General features: G+C 36.3%; 1 long non-coding RNA gene across 1 annotated transcript; it reads left to right on the forward strand.

The window, feature by feature from the left end:
- Positions 1-1,155: 1,155 nt before the first annotated feature.
- LOC130465922 (uncharacterized) lies at positions 1,156-3,060 on the forward strand. Its single transcript, XR_008925943.1, has 3 exons — positions 1,156-1,396; positions 1,753-1,809; positions 2,776-3,060. It is a non-coding gene; the product is annotated as an uncharacterized lncRNA (long non-coding RNA).
- Positions 3,061-6,839: the final 3,779 nt, after the last annotated feature.

Consider the following 6,839-nt stretch of genomic DNA (forward strand, 5'->3'; position numbering starts at 1 on the left):
GAGCTTGAGTATTGATCGAAGCTTCTCTCTCTGCCTCGTGTTCTCATCCGTCTGTCGTATTAACACTCTGTTAAGCAGACGCTGCTCGCACGGTTGCCCAATTCAGTCCAGACGCTGGCAAAGTTCTGACCCAGTCTCTAAGCCTAAACATACGAAACTCTGGAATAATCCCACCCCGCAGTCAGTCAGTTACCGAAAAGTTCGAAAGCTAAAAGGAAAGCTAGGAAAGTCAATTAGTAGGTGTTCCTGAGAACTGCAGTATAGCCTACGCTATACTTTAATCTCCTTATTGAATCACGATTAATAAGATAATCTCTGGAAAAATATCTGATTATTGCTAAGTTCCATAAACCAATCTAAATCACCGTTTTGACGAATGTTTAGTAAATATCTGTGCATTAAAATCAACTCATATTAATAATGTAGCATATCACATGTCCCTTTCGTCGTCGCATTGAACTAGTAAGGACCGCCGCGTGAGCTAATATTGGGCACTCCCTGTATTAGTAAACGTCCCTTGAACTCTCAATCTATGCTCCGGTGGATGTACGTTGAGGGATCTCTACATCAGGGATCACAAGGGAACCTATGGCCGTTGTGAGTCAAATATGTTGGCATTCCAGGCATATCACGATAACCGGGTTTTGTTAGTTTTCTTAAACTGAATGACGACTCCTATTGACTAGTAAAAAAGAGGCTAAGTCTCATAGTTAGTTCCTATTTACTTAATATGCTTGCCACATCCAGAGGGGAAAAGTCATGCTGTAATACCCGACTTTTTGTTGTAAAAAATATCTATTATGTGAGCCAACATTAATGTTCAAGGACGAACTTTTATTTTAAGAGGTGAGTTCAATTCTCCGAAGTTCTCTATTAGTGGATCTTATGTAAGAGGGAAATCTAACTTTTAAGTTCGAGGACGAACTTTGTTTTTAAGGGAGAGTAGATGTAATACCCAAAATTTTAAGTATATTTTAGATGGACTAGGTAAATAATTTGTATTGATTTTGTTATTTAAATAAAGTTTTAGTAATTTAACAAAATTTTAGTTTATAAACTGATTTTCGGATTTTTATTAATTATTTTATGAAAATTTAAATTTAGTAGAGCTAACTAGACCCTAAACTTGACCTAGCCTATAAATACACTTGACAAAAAAAAAACCTAGCCGTGTATACAATGATCTCTCAATGAAAATCATGCCTCCGTACTGCTATCAGCCTGTCACCATTCTTATCATCCCTCCATCAATATTAGAAAAGTGTTAGGCTTCAAAATCACCATTACCCTTCTCCTTCGGATGTTGGATCCTATACCATCATAAATGTCGATTGATTGTTGCTCTGCTATCTCTACTCACTACAATTAGGCGAACCCTCCTTCCTCCTCGTCGTGGGTGAGTGAGCTATAAAACCTTGTTTCGTTTCCCAGTTTTAGAACAAACATATAAATTATTGAGTAATATGTATTCATTATATATTAGAGAAGTTTTCTACTTTTTGGATTTTTGAAGTCAAACATTTTACAGATTTAAGAATTTCCTACCGATTTTGTTAAATAAATATCTGATAATGATAGTAGATGATTTAGTAAAAGATGACTCTGATTGTTTGAACTTAAAACTTAAGCTTTGACTTTTGGTTAGGGTTACGTAATGAGTTTCAACTCCAATCCATGTGTGAGATTTTGTCCAACTATTTCGGTTAACGAGTAGGGTAGAAGATTGATCAATATCCTTGTGTATTGTTGTAGATGATGGATACTGATAAAGGATGTTACTATACACTTTCGGGTATTGATGTGCTCAAGGTAATTTTCGATGTCCATCATCTTTAGGTCCCGTTAAGAAATGTATTTTGGATATGTTTATGTGTTATTATTTGATAGGAAAATAGAGTGTTATATATATGATGAACTACATATTTTGATCGAATTAATAGGCATATTCAGTAGGAGTACTATTACAAGAGTATTATTTTTGAACAATTATACTTAGTATGTAAAAAGGATTATTTGATTAAGTTTTTGTTTTTCAAACAGAAGTACTAGTATTGAGGAACTTTAATACAAATGAGGATTTGGGCAGTAGTGTTGATATGAATTGTTGGAGTAAAGTGATAGTTAATTAAACTCATTGAGGTGATTTGCGTATTTGGAGACTAATCTGACCCCAAGTAATAAGGTTGAACTGATTGTGTGTTGGTTTCATATGACTAGTTAATTGTATTGTTGTTCCGATCCTTGAATTGGTTGTTTGTGTGAATGGGTCTTATTAAATCACTAATAACGTAAAGTGTAATTTAAGAGGGAAAAGCCCGTAAGGGTAAGGAACAGGTTGCCCTTCTAGATGTTGTTCTATCGGTGCACTTTGGTGGAGACCCGGTAGGCTTCTAGTAGGTTTATATTATTATGTGTTAAACTTTCTGCTTAGTTTTCCTCCTAATTCTATTGGTGCGCGGTCGCGGAGACCCATAGTTAATTAGTGAGGGGTGTGCACACTAGGGACATTCTGTACTCATCTTACTTTGGCCATTCTCAAGGGTTACGCGCGACCCTTAGCGTTCTCTTTCCCTCACTTAATTAATATTGATCTTATGTGATAAGTTTAATAATGGAGTTATTAAATCGGTACTTGTTGTTTAATTATTTATTTTGATGTACTCAAAACGTTTTCAAACTAAAATTATTTATTTTACGGGATGGAGTTGGAATTACTCAGTTTATCTGATTTTCGGGAGTTTGTCTCTCTTGTCTCTTTTCTATTTATTTTTGCAGGTTGGTAAAGGTACTTGGCTACGAGTGAGGAGACGCTTAGAATAACCACCTAGTCAAGAGACAATTTCTTTTCCATTTCAAGTTGGATTTTGATATTTATTTTATGGGGATTAATTGGTTGTAATATTTTATTGGCCACCTTTAGACCACTTAGTTAATTTTGAATTTAATGGCTTTAAATTGTTTTGTTGCTTTGCATTTATTTTCTAAGGAGAATAAATGTAGCAGTGACACTCCCAAGATTTGGACGATGAATTTATTAAATAAAAACAGGGTTTTTGATTATATAAAAGGCCCAAATTTTGGGGGTGTTACACATGCGGTCCGTATACTCTTTTAGAGGCGCCCCGTCGTGTTTTTTCAACCCCCTCACACTCCCACTAAAACCAACATCCATCATCATTATCCATTATTTATGTATTTACTGAATATTATATTCACCTAAATACTTGATCCATTCACGCACTATTTGTGTGACCCTACGGGTCTAGTCAAGAGTAAGGTGTGTGTACGGGGGTTATTTTTTGTACGTGTTTCTCTCGTATTTCGGGTACTTGTATTTTTGATTTTTTTTAAATGCAAGTTTTGGGACCTTGACATGTACCATTTAGGACATGTCAATAACTTAAACTTAGTCAATGAAATCAAGAAGCCCAACACTTGGATTCGACTTGATTTTCGCAATCCCACCCCATAAAGGGGAGTCGAATTCCAAGGTTAGACTTGATGATTAGAATTTATTTTGACCTTTAGAAATTAGGAACCCAAATTATGCGGAATATGCTAGAAACTATCCCTACGGTTCTCGAATATTGGGTTCCAACGGAGTCGCAACCAAACGGGTTTATGGGTCTGGTTTGGAAAGACCAAGAATAACTCGGGATAAGACTAGGACTTGAAGCCGATTGAGACTCGGGTAAGGGAACGAGACACTTATTTGGTAGATTTTGAAAAGTTGGTTCAAACAAGACAAGGATCATTTTATTGCATAATCCTAATCATGGCACTAAGTTTAGGTCGGTGAGCATGCTGATATATGCGTTTTATATAGAGTTTTTACTCCCGTCCATTAGTACTTTTTGATCTCAAATGAGCTCTTCGGAGCGATTTTTAGTACTAATGTGCTCCCTGTAGTGTTTTTGTAATTTCAGGTTCATCATTGTAGGAATTAGCATATTTGTGTGCATTTCCTACTAAATTGAATCAATACAAGAGATTATGCATTCTCGAGAGCACAAACATCGAGTTGTAAGAGTTTTCAAGCAAAGCGAATAGTGAAAGAAGTAGAAAACCGAAACTTGTCTACTCTTTTGATCATAACACAAGTTCTAAAACTCCAAATGAAGTGATTCCAATTGGGTTGGATTCTAGACTTCAAGATCTTTCCAATGAGTGGTCACTCGCCTAATTCCGACGAATAACGAAGGAGATATGGCGATTTGAAGATAGAGGATCGTGTAGTTTGTGCGCGCGCCCGATCGGGCAGCCATTGGCGCCCGATCGGGCGGATTTCTGCCCGATCAACCTGTTTGTCGAGCAGAATGCCCGATCGGGCGGCCGTTTGCCCGATCGGGTGACGTCAACCTGATGCGCTTTTTCGCGAGTTTATTTCCGATTTTTGAGTGTTATTTTGGGCAAACTATAAATACTAAGCCCTATTATTTTTAGTAGACACCTTATTTTCTAGTATTGAACACTTAGTTTATTCCTCTTACTTAGTTTATTCCTCTCAATTTGTTCCAAACACTTAGTTTTTATTTTCAATCAAAAATTCAAGCTTTCATATTTCATTGTTCTTCATTTAGGTATTGCTTCTTACTTTGATTTATTATTTTGCTTTAATCATGTTTTCAATAGTATTAATTGCTTTGTTTATTGGTAATATGTGTGAGTATTCTATTTTCTAGGGTTTGGGGATCCATGAATTAATATGAAGGGATGATTCAATGTTGTTGATTATTAGTATTGTGGTTAATTCCTAGTGATTGGTTTTATTTACTATGCGATTAGATTTGCGCAGGTTTAATTGTATTAGTCAAGCAATATCAAGTTAAGATTCGAGAGATGCAATTTGATGTTTAGGCTTGTGTCATTAGGTAGAATTGGAATTAATACGTAGCGAGAGCCCGTTAATTCCGAGTCTATGATTAGTATCGATTCGAGAGAACATGCTAGTCTAATTAACTGTTTTATTGATTGTTGTCAATTGTCTATCATTCTGGATTGTTGTTCATTGGTGAACCTATGCCCTAGATCTTTTAATATCTGAATTCTCTTGTTTAATTATTGTCGTAGTCTTAGTATACAAATCAACCAAACTTCTGTTCGCAATAGTCTAGATTTTATTCTTAGTAATAGAAAGAATGATGTTTCCCTGTGGATTCGATCCTGACTTCCCTTGCTACCTAGCTAGTGATTTTAGGTTTATCTTTGATTAGGTGATGCGACTTAAGCCTGTCAAATTTTGGCGCCGTTGCCGGGGAAACAGTTTTATTTTCTGCTACTAATTTTATGGTCTAGATTATTTTCTCGAGTCTTGGAGAACTTCCAGTTCTTTGAGACCATGTATATATTTTATTTTCTTTAATTTTATTTTCTTTATTATTTATTTTTATTTTTATTTTTTGAAAAAAATGGATTATTATTCTTTCCCTCAATTTGTAAATGAGCCTTTTTTGGTGTATTTGGATAGACTAAATGATTTTATTGGTTACCACAAATTTAATCTTTGGGATTCTTGTGGTTTTGCTTATGGTGGTTTAAATGATATGTGGGATTATTATATGTGGTTTGCAAGAGATTCGTATGAGCATGAAATGGCCATTCATGTTCCATGTGCTAATCCAAATTATGAGCATAATCTACATGTTTCTACCCACTCTCCCTTGAATGCTTGTTATAATGAAGTGCGTTCTAATGTTTATGATAATCATGCCTATTCTAATGAATTCTCTAACCCTTTCATGGATATCAATGTTTTTCCTCATGATTTCACTATTGCTTCTCCCGTGTATTATTTTGAACCCTTGCCCAATCCTGTTCAACCCGAATCAGAAAGCAGAGATAGCTTCTTAGAGGAATTAAAAAGATTAAACTCTGAGATTGAGATTCAGTATACTAGATCTCAAGAGGCTACTAATGAGATTATTAAATCTAGTAAGGCTGCTCTTGAGAGATTTAGAAAAATTCAAGAAATTATTGAAAATAATGATTCGATTTGTGTTGGGGATGAGGGTCAACTAAGTGAACCCACAGGTAACCAAGAGTGTGAGGAACTTATAACGGAGGTTGAGGGTGAGTTGGAGGATGATGATGTGATTGTTGGATCAATGGATGAAGGATTTGTTGAAGCTGAAAAGCCATATGTTATAGAGCAAGTCCATGAGGAAGTTGAAGTTGATAAAACCCTTATTGTTGAGTCAACCCCTACCCCTCATATTCCAAGTCTAGGAAGGATTATTCTTAGCCCCGTTTACACAGTATCACTCCCCTACTCTTTCCTCATTAAACCTTTGCTTGAGGACCTCCCTCCTCCCCTCGAAAATCAAAAGCCCAATGACCCAATAGAGTATGTTCTTCTTTGTGAATCTCTTGCAGGTACTTGCGGTACTTACAAAGAAGAGGTGGATGCTTTGCAGAGAGCTCTATATGGTGAAGAGCTTGTCCACCAGGAATGCCAAAACACAGAGAGAGCTATTTCATTAATCATTGAGGTTGCAGAATCAATAATCCACAAAAACAGTTTCCATAAGGAGAGTATGCCTACTTTCTCTTTTCCTTCTTTTTCTTATTCTTCCTTTAGGCATCCCACTCCTTACTGGCATAGAGTTCGTTCGGATTTTATGCAAATGTTTTTGTTTATGTGCATGTCTTGTTGCACGAAAGATGTGCGAGTGCGCATGACAAGCTTCTGCGCTCGTTGGTTGGTTATTTACTAACCAATCGCTTTGCGGGAGGCACATAAAAGTTGGAGCCGGTGGGGTTCAATGAAGATTGAGACCCTCAATCTCCACTCCTTCAAGCACTGAGGACATTGCTGAGTTTGGCTTGGGGGAGGTATGTGT

The sequence above is a fragment of the Spinacia oleracea genome, chromosome 1 (assembly GCF_020520425.1).
Source record: "Spinacia oleracea cultivar Varoflay chromosome 1, BTI_SOV_V1, whole genome shotgun sequence".
Lineage (NCBI taxonomy): Eukaryota > Viridiplantae > Streptophyta > Magnoliopsida > Caryophyllales > Amaranthaceae > Spinacia > Spinacia oleracea.